Raw genomic sequence first — 13,012 nt, 5'->3', positions numbered from 1 at the left:
ACGCAACGTTTCCCTCCTCAGAGTCGACATGACATGGTCTGTTCCCTTTTGCCCCTGTCAGTTCTGCAAACCAGGCACCACAGACTGCACACTCAGGAGAGAGAGCCTGCCTTTTTGGAACACCATTTGTTTAGACAGGACAGGCCACTAAGGCATTTTCATCTCTTTCAAGCTACCAGGGCAGAGAGCATATTTGAGGAATTTCTTTTTTTCAAAGTTTCTTTCTTTCTTTTTTTTTCTTACCCCTTCCAACATTTTGTTTAAGAGAAAATGAGATGTCTATCTTCTGTTTCCTTATTTTTTTTCAGGAAAGCAAAGGGTTGTTGACTTCCTCCCTCTCCCCTCCCTTCCTTCCTTCTTCCTGAAGGTACTCATCTGAGAAAAAGAGAACGAAGTATTGTTCCTGTTCTCCTTCTTAAGTCATATGAAACACTGTCCCCGCTAGTTCTTTAAGTTCCCTGCAATCTGTACACAAGAGAGAGGGAGAGAGAGGGGGGGAGAGAGACAGAGAGAGCCAGGGACCAGGTAAAGCGGAAGGGCTGCTGCAGCCATCCAGACCCAGGAGCTGGTAAGTTACCAATGCAATCCTTTCTACTTCGTTTCCAAGTCCCTGGGATGGAGGCTACTCTGGGTGTCTTCTGACAAATAATCCCTTACTACGTGTAGACCTTAATCAAAGGGGATGACTGATGAATGGCCCAGAAGTTAAGCTTATAGATTTAAAAAAAGAAGAAGAAGAAGAAAACAGAATAGTTTGTATTACGTTTTTGCAGTTCTGAGGCTGACAGAACAGGAAACAGAATTGCATTGGGGTTGAGAGGACACTCCGTTGTATCTGAATTTGATACAGATAATGTGGTAAGGTTAGCTGGGAGTCACTGGGGTATAGGATGTGTCTCACGGGATGGGTCGCTCCTCCTCAGCACTGTGTCCTTGGAATCTTCTCAGGGTATCTGTTAAGAACTGTGGTTTACACGGGAAGGGGGAGTGTTGTTGCATTGTGTCTGGATTGAGGTACCCTTCTCTTGCTCTTTTCTTTGCATTTCCAAAAGAGGGCTGTTAAATTGTGACTGCTATTCTGCATCACTGAAGTAGGAGGGGGAAAAAAGAATAAGAATGTCACTTTGAAATAGAACTGCATGTGGGGATTTATGTATTCAGGTGCTACACATGGGCCAAAGGCAAGTTTATTATTCACTGTTGATGGAAAGTATCATCTGCCACACAAAAGAAGGCAAAGATTTGGGGGCATATAGCTTTAGTTTTGGAAAACAACATGCGACTCGAAATGGGAGGATTAAGATTGATTGCTTGTGTCAATAAGAGTGAAAAACTAAGCCAGAGATACAATTGAAAATGCTCACGCAGTGCCTGGTTTTCCAAAGCGCCAAATCGAACAGAGCGAGCCAGTCAAGTTTATATACCACCAGTTTCTGAAAAGCCTGACTTGCTCCCATTAGATTCATCAGAAGGGATAATGTTACCAAAAACTCATTATGGCTGGTGATGAAGGAGCCAAAATTGTATTATCAAAAATAGGTCAGGGAGGTCATTATGAAAGTCTATGCATGTTTACTAATATTAATAATTTAATTCAGAGAGGTGCTCTGTGGGCTCGAGGCAACGGCCATGCACACATTTTGAAATATTTATTGCTATGAAATTTGCTGGTTGAAATCCCCTGGAATGTGAAGAGTATAATAAAAATAGCTGGACTCTTATTTTTAAATTAATTTGGCCAGATTATGCATTAACCACTATCAAGTAATTAATCTTTTTGTGAGGCCAAAACATCACCTTAATGAGGATGAGACAATATGATAGAACTAGACTTGTGTAGGTTTTGTTCCATTTGTCAGACCTCTTTTTTCCTTCTCCTTTCTTCAAAAGACTTTCCTTATAATCACCACAAAGTTTCCAAATATAAAAGAGGCATGATTAGTGTTAGCAAGCTTAAGGGTGCAAAATGATTCAAATAGCAGTTGCAAGTGGTTTTGAGCTCCTCTGTCTCTTCTCTTGTCACCCTGTTCTCATAGATCTTTAGGTCAAAAGGTAACTAGGACTGATTATCTTGTTCATTTTGTACCATTTATCAGCAACTGTGACCCCAGAAAAAAATTTAGGGCTGTGATCTTGACTTGATTCTTTCGGTTTCATTTCTCTTTGACAATGTTTAATGCTATGCCTGATTAAAACAACAGCACAGAATGTGCTCTATTTTTGTTATTGTATTAAAGCATCTGAAACAAATGACAACAGTAATTCTGACTAAAGACAAGTAAGGCAAAAGTGGGGGAGGCTACATCCGGTGTGTCTTCACTGTAGCCAGAGACTAAAGAGATGTAGATATACTATTTTCCTTATGAAGAAGAAAATATATACTCAATATTTCCATGTACTTTGTGAAGTTGTTGCCATGAGAGAATACGTGGAGGATACCAGGGGTAGGGGGAGATTCAGCTGCCTGACCAAAGAAAACCCCATCGGATGCTTTAGTCTAATTTGCTACTACTCAATCTATCTCTACTGAATTCCAAGGAGTGAGGTGGCATTTGTGGAAACTTCCAGTGTGATTCTTTTTTGGGTCATCGGAGGCTCTTTTGTGATATCATTAGGGGAATTCCAGTTTGGAGTGATCCAGAATTTGACTCACACAAGATCTCACTAATTAATTGTTGCTAAAGTTGTACACACATCTAGATTACCAGTCTCTTATTTGCATCTATTCTGGGTGCTGGGGATTGAACCTAGGGACTCAAATATGCTAAGCACATGCTCTACCACTTAGCTACATCCCTGGCCCCAGTATACAGTCTAAATCATGTGAGGATATGTGTCCTGTAGGTCTGTGGGCTAGAATGTGAATTGAATGAGAGCAGTAAAGCACAGGCTCTGCTGGTACACACATTTAGGGTTAAATTTCAGCTTTATTTCTTACTCTTGAGAGCCTCCGGATAGTCCTTAACCTCTCTAAGTCTCCATGTAAAACCCTACCAATGTAATAGACTTCTCTGAGGATTCAGTAAGATTATTGAGAAAAAAGCAAGTGAAATAGTGTTTGGGAAGTAGTGAGAGTTGATTAATATCAGTTGTGATTTTCAGAATAGTCCGTGAACCCTGAAGAGCACTGTATTTTTACAAATAGTGAGAATAGAATAAGCCTCTTATGATTTGTATCAGTATTCTTGCCCAATACTATACCAAGGATCTATCAAAAGAAAGGTTACTCTTCATAGTTGCAGAGCTGGGCATATATTAAATGTTCTTTCTGAAGTCCAATTTTTTTTTAAAAAGAAGGTAGAGTTTAATGCATTGATATTCATCTGTTTTGGGCACAAGTGCCAACTTTAGTCTCATTGCATATGAGCTATATTCAATAGAGCTCACTCCCAGAGATATTTAGCTCTGAGACCAAAGTTTTCAGCTTAGATAAATGTGTGGAGAGTTCTAAATATACTGCAGATATTGTTGCTCCCTTTCACCCACTTCTCCCAGCTCTGGAGCTAAGAGTTGTTGGTGACCTTTTCCATAGCCACGCAGACAATTATTTTGGATTCTCTGGTGACTGTGCCATGACTCAGCCAGAGAGAAAAGCACTCGAAGTGACACATTGTCCTCAACTCAGGAGTGAGCACACTTGGAGTCCCTCTCCTCTCAAACATCCCATCGGCAAGTCACCCACTTCACATGACCAACATGACTCCAAGCCACCGCTGTGGTGTGTGTGGTGGATGGCGTGTGACTGATCCAACTGCTATTTTTCTTTTGGTCTAAACTGCAAAATCTACATGTTTGCTAGCTTATCAAGTAATAATTATGCTTTTATTTAAGTGTGAAATAAAATATCACCCCAAAGCAAAAACATTTCAGCAAAAATCTACCACTAATATCCCAGATATTTGAAAGTCTTTTGTTAGAATGAGAGGCTCTGGTACAACAGAGACTTGTTTGACCCCTACCTTCAGAGAGCACGTTGCAGCTGAGCTGCTCTGCACTAATATACAGAAGGTGCCTTCTATCGTGGCTTGCTGCAAAAGGAAAAAAAGCAGACCAGGACTCAGAACCCTTGGGTTAGGATCTAACCTCTGCACTCCTTGTATGGGGACTTAACACATTCTTAACTTGCACCAACCTCAGCTTCCTGTTTGTGAAATGACAAAGCTGGGCTACATGAGTGATTTTTAAAGTATGAGTGTGTTTCAGAATTCATGTGGGGGCTTGTTTACACTCTCTTCCTACCCTTCCCACTGCCCTGGGGTGACCTATGAGGTGCTGTTGCTGACATGTTGTGATTACCTCAAATGGATGTTGATGTCTTGCTCTATTTTCTTCTGGATGGCTCTGATGTTAGCTATAAATGTATGTTCTATGACCCGTGCTTCTAAATGGAATTTGTATTCAACACTGGATACTCTCTTTAGAAGTTAGTTTAGAATAAATTGGCTGTTATTCTAGAAGCTGCTGATGTTGCTGTGAATAAGGAATATCCTAGGCAGCCAAGCAAACTGATGCCACTGATCAATATTCTATAACCATGTATAGTCATTTTCTGTGTCTGTGGGTTCTTCACTGGGAATTCAATCAAGCACAGATTGGAAATATTTGACAAAAAAATAGCCTCTGTCATGAATAAATGTATACCTTTTTCTTGTCATTATTTCCTAGACAATATAGTATAACAATCATTTACATAGCATTTATATTGTATCAGTTGGTAATATGTAATCTAGAGATGATTACTATAAATGGGAGAATACATGTGGTTTGTGTAAATACCATACTATATTATATAGGGGTCTTGAGCATCCACGGATTTGAGTATCTGCAGGGATCTTGGAGCCAGTCACTCATGGATGGATAAGGGATGTCTACATAAGCCACTGAGAGATTGATTACTTAGACCAGTAAATACTATAATTCCATATAAATAATACTTTCAGGTTATACATTTCTATATTATCTTCATCTTACGCAAACAAATTTTTCTATAATCAAGAAAACAGATATTACAAAGACCCACGTTTGATCCCCGGTACCAAAAAAAAATACAGATATTAAACTTATATTATTATCTTTAAAAAATAAGTCAATCCAATCTCATAAGGTTTTGCTTTATTAAAATAATTTTACAACGTGTGTTGTACTGAGCCTTCCTCAGAAGTTAGATCCTTGTCCTTAAGGTAACAGTGTCAGAGAGACAAAATGATTGATGATGATGTTTGAACAATCAGCATCCGCAAGTCATGTTAAACCTGCTGCAACTGTAAGAGAAATACACAGCTTAGCGAAAAAGTAGTTTTGATTTTGTTTTTCTCTAAATCAGTCAATTTTTTTCTTTTATGTTTGTATAGTTAATGAAACAGCAGTGGTAGACACATCTCCATCTAACAGAAGCAGAGACCACAAACATTTTATGCGCTCTTCTTAGAATGATGGCTGTACTCTGTGACTATTCAAATGCCAATTTATATAAAACAATGACATTTAGAGAAAAGAAGAAGAATGCACACTCATTAGGTATATGTGTAAACTGTAAGTTCAGCAAAAAGTAAAGGAAGGATGAACTTTGTTCTACCCAATGCCATATATATATATAAGGCCTAGACTACTACATAGCATAAAATGGATGCACCACAAATATTTGTTGCCTGGACGAACCAGTGAATAAGTGGGCTGTTGAGTGAAATGTGCTGTCTTTCTATAAGGCCGAATAAAGCAATTGAGTAATAACTTAAAGATATCAAATTCTTTTGGAGTCTGGACAATGCCAAACTGCCAGCTTGACAGATCTATTTCTCACCTGAATTGACTGGAATTATACCGGTTCATTCTACCACCATGCAAGGGGCTGCTACATGTATATTAAAGTGTTATATTGGCATGTACCCCCCCACACACCTGCTTGTTCAGGGGAGTTGAGCATTTATCTAAGAGATACACTGAAAGACTGTTAGTTGCATTTTATTTTCCATTTGTTTTCTGAGCAGATGATAGGTTAGCAAATTGTTTTTGGCAAGAGAGTATGATCATTTGTTTTTCCTTGACAAAAAGATCTGTGAGCCAGGATTTGGCCTTAAGAATGCTCAGCACTCTTTGGTTTGTTGTAGCCGAGGCTGTAAATCCAAGTTAACGGGCTGCCACTAGGAGGGAGTTTACAAAACACCATGGGGTGAATCCAGGGACAGGAATGTGATATCCTTGTTGAGCACAATACACTTTCCTTTATTTAATTAAAAGTAATGAAGACAGCCAAAGTATTGTATTGAGGCAGTTTTACATTTATTTCATAAATTTAAATTGATAAGTATAAACAATCACGAATTTGGATTCGGAATGTTTTATTTAACAGCACTGTGAACCAAGGTTTCTGTTATTTGTGGTAGAAACTGAGAAGTTTTTTTTCCGTCCACATTGATGAAACCTATCTCTAGTGTCAAGTACCAAGGGCACACAAGGCAATTCTAGCCCTCCCTCCTATTTTCCTTTGAAATATTTTGGCCCCATATCATTCTATATAGCCACTGATTCTAAGTGGAAAAATAATATAATAATAGTACCAACACCAAAGACATTTAAGGAGGATCGTTACCAGGTTTGGGGACTCCAAAGAACTTTATATATAATATTTCATAGAATTTCCCTATTCTAAGAAGTGCTTCTCCCCATCTTAGAAATAGGCAAACAATTTTCTTTCTTTTTTTGATGGGGGAGTTAAAGAAAGTAAGTTATCTGAGGTTGCTTGTTTTCAGGTTTCTTATTCAGGAGGAAGGGTCATCTGTAATTAATCATTTTAAAATAATTAGGCATCCTCTTGGGCAGTATTACCCAAGTGTGGACTCATGAGCAGCAGTGTGGCTCACTTAGGAGCTTATTGGGCAGGAGTTCAGGCCCTGTGCTAGACCTACCAAATCAGAATCCACATTTTTGCAAAACCTCCAAATGATGTTGTTGAACAACTGAGTTTGAGCAGCATTGTATTTATGGTTTTGATCTACTGTACACAGATTGATCTTGGAATGTAAGTCCCTGCTCCAAGGAATTACAAAGTTGCTTGTTAACTCTAACCTTGTCCAAGACAACAGAACTCTCTATTAATGGTGGAATTATGGACAAGAGTCCATTCTATTCATCTCAGAGCAACATTATATAGGCTTATTGTACTTTCACCCAGCAACTTAACTCCATACCAAAGGGTCCTAATATGCTCAAAGAAGAACAGTCAGCGTAATGTTTGTCAAGCGTGTTTTGAGTACCGTCATCAAAGTTACCTGGTGGATTCCTAGTCTTTTCCATAGATGGAAAGAATCTTGCGAGAGAACCCAAGCTTCTGGCTGAGGGTAGAGAAATCTACAGGGATGGCAGTGATGAGTATTTTGGGGGACATGTTCCTAAAAAAGGAGTTCAGATTTTTCAGCAGCTTGAAAGAATAATTTAAAATGGGGGGGGGATGAAACTATTAATATTGCAGTCCTTCCAGGAAGAAAAAGTACTCTGTCAACTTCTTCCCCTGAATGCTCCAGACCTGGAACAAGAAATGCTGTCTTAGTCTCCCTCGGGAAAAGGAGGGGACCCTGTCCTCCAACATCACAGCCAAGGAAGAAATGCCAATGCACACGCCTTGCTCCCCCCAGTTAGAAAACTCTGCCGAAAGAATCCTTAGAGTTTCCTTTGCACTGGGGACTCACAGTTCTCTCTCCTAACAGAAATCAAGAAGGGACTATTGTTGGAGGGGTGGGGAAAGGAAACGGGGCCGGAAGGGAGCGAGGGAGAGGACCGGAAGAGCCTCTGGTTGCTGCAGGCTGGGGGAAACCAGGGCCTGAACGGCAAATGGTGGCTTCTCCCCCTTAACTGAGGCCCTCTGGCCTCCTCCCACCGAAAGCACAGGGAGACAAGAACTTCAGGAGTCAGTGCTGTTTTGTGGACAGCTACCACAGCAGGACCCGCTACTCTGTAGCCTACTGACTTTTTCTACTTTGGGCATTTTCTTCCCCCTACCCGGCACCTAGACAACTTTCTCTGAAGAAAAAGTGCAAAGAGGGGTCTTCCAGCATTATTCTAAAAATGTACAGATTCAGTGCTTTTTGGATGCTAAGGAGAGCTATACTCAATCCATCAAAATGAGGTAGAACCGGGCATGATAGGATGAGGAACACGCAGAGTACGAGGGGTTACTAGGTAAACGCAGAACAGCACCTCCTACCTGGTTTTCTGAGACCTGGGTAAGGAGGGACTGTCCTGACTGTCATCTTTCTTGACACCAGAGACCCCCATTTATTCGGCAGACAAGAGGACTTCTTGATGGATTGCAGTCCTTCTGGTACCCAACTAGTATCAAGGCCAAACCCCTCATATCTGGCAGAGCTCTTATCTCTTACTGGCAGTCTGGGTCTGGAATCTCAACTGGAAGATTGGAGAAGAAATAGCCTAGTGTTTGGAAAAGAAAGCACAACCTAATATTGTGCCATTTTGAAGAAGGCTACTCCATTTTGTGTGTCTTCAGAACCTCCATGTGCTCAGACACATTCCTTGTGCCCCTTCTGAATCTCCTAGGAGTGGAATTTCAGCATCACATCTTGTGGGAAGGACATTTCATGGTAAGCAACTCCCTCCCCTTTTGACGTAAAATACGAAATGTATTTGCTCTTCAACCACTGTGAATATCTTGGGAGAGGGATTCAGTTTGCTTAAGGAAATGCAGCAGGTAAATAAGAGATCACACTTCATATCTAAATAAACAGGTAGCCTACCCCCAAATCACTGGCTGTTCTGAAAGATTCAGAGCTCATGGATTAGCCCTAAATTGTTTGTTTTACTCAAGTATGCAGCTTCTGATTCTCAGTCCCCTTTATTTTTAGACATATTTAGTGTCAATGTGTTTTTCTTAGTGATGTTAAAAAATGGTTTGAATTTGGTTAGCTAGTGACAGTGGGGAGAAAGTGAGAGAAGATTTAAGTGCAATGCAAGCCTTTCTTAAAGTACTTCATTCACTTACTGTGTGTCACTGTGAGAATGTAAGTACAGTAATGCAAGATAGAAAGCTAAACTTGGAGCCAGAGCATGGAGGTTGGAGTGGGCTCACAGATGTGTGAACAGATGACAGGTCAATGAACCCAAGTGCATATGAGAATTTACTATATGATACATATCAGAGGAGAAGTTGGATTATGCAATGAATGATATTGATAGCTGCTTGGGGAAAATATAAAAATAAAAAAATATAACCCTACTTTTTCTCTTAAAATAAATTCTAGACAAATCAAATTCTTAAAATATTAAAAATGAAAATGCACTGTACACAAAATCGCACTAAGAAATTGTCTTTGTAAAATATTAAAGCATGAAAATACTAGAAAAAAATTTTAAATCTCAAAGTAGAGAGAACCTTCCTAGTTTTACCCAGAAGCCTTAGACAAAAAGCTTCTGTGGGGCTCAAACTCACCAAACAAAATCAAAAGACAAAAACTAGGGGAAACATTTTCAAACTGAATCACAAAATATAATATAAGCAAAAACCTGAAATACATATTTCACATATGATGAAACATAGTTGGCTTTAACATTTAAAAATGAAAGATACTCATCCTAACTCATAATAAGAAATTCAAACTAAAGTATCAGATAATTTTAGCTACTTGACTGGCAAAATGAAACATTTATTAGCATAGTCATTTCTGGGTTCTGGCAAGTATTCTCAGACATTTCTGGTGTGATTGTGACTTAGCAAAACTTCTCTCAAGAGCAGTTTGTGAATATCTCAAAATGCAACATCGACTCCTTTGGGAATCCTAAAAATACACTTGTAAGATGCAAAAATGCATACCCACAATGCAATATACTTGTCACATCATTATTGGAACAGGAAAATAAGAATTATCACAATTGTCCATCAGAGACAGAATGATTAAATTAAGTACAATACACTCACACAATGAAAGCTTACGAATCTGTAAAACATGACAGAACTGAATGGAAGTAGACTTTATATATGCTCCATTGACTGGATAAAGATTCAAAGGGAGTGCAGTGAGGGAAGGGTAGTATTTTCAACAAATGGTACTAGAACAATTCAATATCTTTGCCCAAATAAATTAATAAACTTAGGCCCTTATCTCATACCATTCATATATGTTAATTTGGAGTAGATCAAAATGCTAAATGTAAGAGTTAAAACTATCAAATTTCTAAAAGGAAACAGAAAAAAATCTATATAATTTTGGGTTAGGCACAGATTTATTAGTTGTGGCATAAAGTGCACATATAATGAAAAGTTGATTAATTGGATTTCATCAAAATTAAAAACTTTTGCTTTTCAAGGAAAAAAAATACCATTATAAAAGTGAAAAGACAAACCACAAACTAGGAGATGATATTTTCAAAACATTTATCTGGTGAAGGATTTGTTTACAGAATGTATGAAGTATTGCTTAAATTCAATAATAATAATAACCACCCAGTTAAAAGAGAAGTATGAATAAATGCTTTTAAAAGATATTAAAAGACAAACACATGAAAAGATATACAATATCATTATATTGTGAGAATACAAACTAAAATCACATTGACATGTCTCTCTCTACTCAGAAAATTGTTCAAAATGGAAAATCCCAAATGTTGTAAAATCTGAAAGGCTTCTCATAGGAAATCTAAAAGGGTACTGTCACTTTGGAAGACAGTTTGGCAGATTCTGAAACAGTTAAATATAAATGTATATGTACCATAAAGCCCAGCAGCTTTACCTCTGGGTAACTACCCACAAAAACTGAAATGACACGTCCACTTGAGGACTTGACATAAATGTTTAAGGAAGAAGTTTTTATATATATATATAATGGCCTCAAACTGGAGACTATCCAAAGGTCTATCCAATAGCAAATGGATAAACAAAATCTGGTGTATCTATGCAAGGGAATACTGTCAACAACAAAAGGGAACTTCTAATACATGGAGCAACGTGAATAAACTAAAAATCATGCTAAATGAAAGAAGCCAGACAAGTATCATTAAAGGAGCCGGGCATACAATAAATGATGCATGATTTTGTTTATGTGAAATTTCTAAAAGCAGAGAAAGTAGATTAGTGGTTTTCTGGGGCTGGGGTGGGCACAAGGAGAGACTTTTAATAGGGCTAATAGAACTATGGGGACTGATGGAACTATTCCAGAATTAGATTTTGATGATGCTTGCACAACTATAAATTTTCTAAATTTCATCACAATTTTAAAATGCTTGAACTTGATATTATGCAAATTATACCTAAATAAATCTGTTTAAAATAATATGAGAGAGGAAAAGAGTGACTTTTATGTCTGATAATGAGGCAATTTGATGCTCCCATTGTACATAGGATTCTATCATACAATCCCTTTTAGTTATTAATCTAAACTCACCCTGCTTGCAAGACCGGGTGCTTTCTTAGGACTAGAGGAAAGAGAGACCTGTAAGTTCATAGATTTGGTGCTGTTAACTTTGCAAACTAGGCATCCTGGGGGAGATGGAATAGGTTGATTCATCAGCCAAAAAACCTAAAGAGAGAGGCTAAGTAAATTCTGCTGCTTACAAGCTGATACTATGGAGGGAAAGTTCTTTCAAGATCCCATAACCTGGAGTCAAGGACATCCTGAAAATGTGATAGTCACAGGCTGTTGAAATTGCAGAATTGTGACATTATGCAGGAGTTCTGGCAGTTAAATTACCAGGAGTTTCAATTTACAAGATAAATGTGCCTTAAATTACATTTGGATCAAAATGTTATTAAATATTAATATTAGCACCATAATATAACTTCCTGTCCCTAATAGTCATTCAGTAAACATGAGATGTGCCTTCAAATCAAGCCAAACCAGGGCCGGAGATTTAGCTCAGTGGTGCCACCACCTGCCTTGCAAGCACGAGGTCCCAAGTTCAATCTCCGGTACCGGGGAAAAAAAAAATCAAGCCAAACCAAACTGAAAATCTTCTGTATACATTACCCTGTTTCCCACGTGCAGAGCAGGGGATGGATATAAATCTAGAAGATTCTCTGAAGCTTCATGCAACTTCAAGAATTTCAGCTATAGAGAGTAGCTCTCCCCCAACCAAAAAACAAAAACACCAAACTTCCAACACCTTTTAAGTGAAGTGAATCCTGTGTGTGTGTGTGTCTGTGTGTGTGTGTGTGTGTATGTGTGTGTGTGCACGCATGCGCACGCATGTACATACTGATAGCAAGCTCATCTGGCACACTCTTTGCCTTATAGGTGATTCTAGAAGGTACCATTTATTCAGTTGTTTGCTTGGGTCCGTCCATTCTCCCAAACTACATTAGAACTCGATTTTCATGAACTGTGTTGCTCTTGTAATTTCATGGACAAGAGCCCTCCAGATTCTTGCTGGTCTCTGGAAAAATAGCTCTTTTTTCAGTCCCTGCTTTAGAGATGAGAAAACTGAAGATTGGAGAGGACAAAAAAGTCAAGAGAAGTCCTACAGCTCTGTGGACCTCCCAGGGAATATGGAGTTAGCACAAAGAATCTGTAGATGTCAAAGACTTAATATTTGCAACTGACTAAATAACATTTGAGAAGGAAATGCACCTTTTTTTGAAATCTAGTTAGGTCATGGTAATTAACTAGAAATTAGTCCAAAGATGCTATTGAATTCATACTAGCTTTTGATTATTTTGCATTTTTCTAACTTATTAGCGATTTGTAAATAGGTTTAGTTTTCAAATTTAGAAAGGGGAACCTCATGCTGAGAAAGTGAGATCCATTACTGGAACCAAAGTAGGAGTTCTCTAACAAATTGTAGGGGAGCATTTTTAATAAGCCATGTCTTGTGGGACAATGCATTTTCCTATTCTTAGATTGCTCCCTATAATAACTTTGTGTATTTCATCAAAGTCCAGAAAGTGTCTGGAAGTATTCATCATTTGATTTCTTCCTTTGTCTAAAACCTATCTCTAGCTATCTCTTCCTTTATTATCTATATGGCCGTGGACAACTTGCTTAACCTATCTGTGTGTTAATTTCCTCATTGA

The 13,012-nt window shown here is 38.4% G+C and overlaps 1 protein-coding gene across 1 annotated transcript in view; it reads left to right on the top strand.

Moving 5' to 3' along the window:
* Positions 1 to 357: 357 nt before the first annotated feature.
* The window catches only part of Znf366 (zinc finger protein 366), a 68,312-nt gene continuing 55,657 nt past the window's right edge, over positions 358 to 13,012 (top strand). The window contains exon 1 of the mRNA XM_010637331.2: positions 358 to 568. The gene's annotated coding sequence lies outside the window, so the exon portion shown is untranslated. The remainder of the gene's footprint in view (positions 569 to 13,012) is intronic.

This window comes from Fukomys damarensis, unplaced genomic scaffold, assembly GCF_012274545.1.
Source record: "Fukomys damarensis isolate Sample0158 unplaced genomic scaffold, DMR_v1.0_HiC HiC_scaffold_1, whole genome shotgun sequence".
NCBI lineage: Eukaryota > Metazoa > Chordata > Mammalia > Rodentia > Bathyergidae > Fukomys > Fukomys damarensis.
The sequence above is the reverse complement of the archived record's forward strand: the minus strand, read 5'-3'. Positions and strand labels throughout refer to the sequence as shown.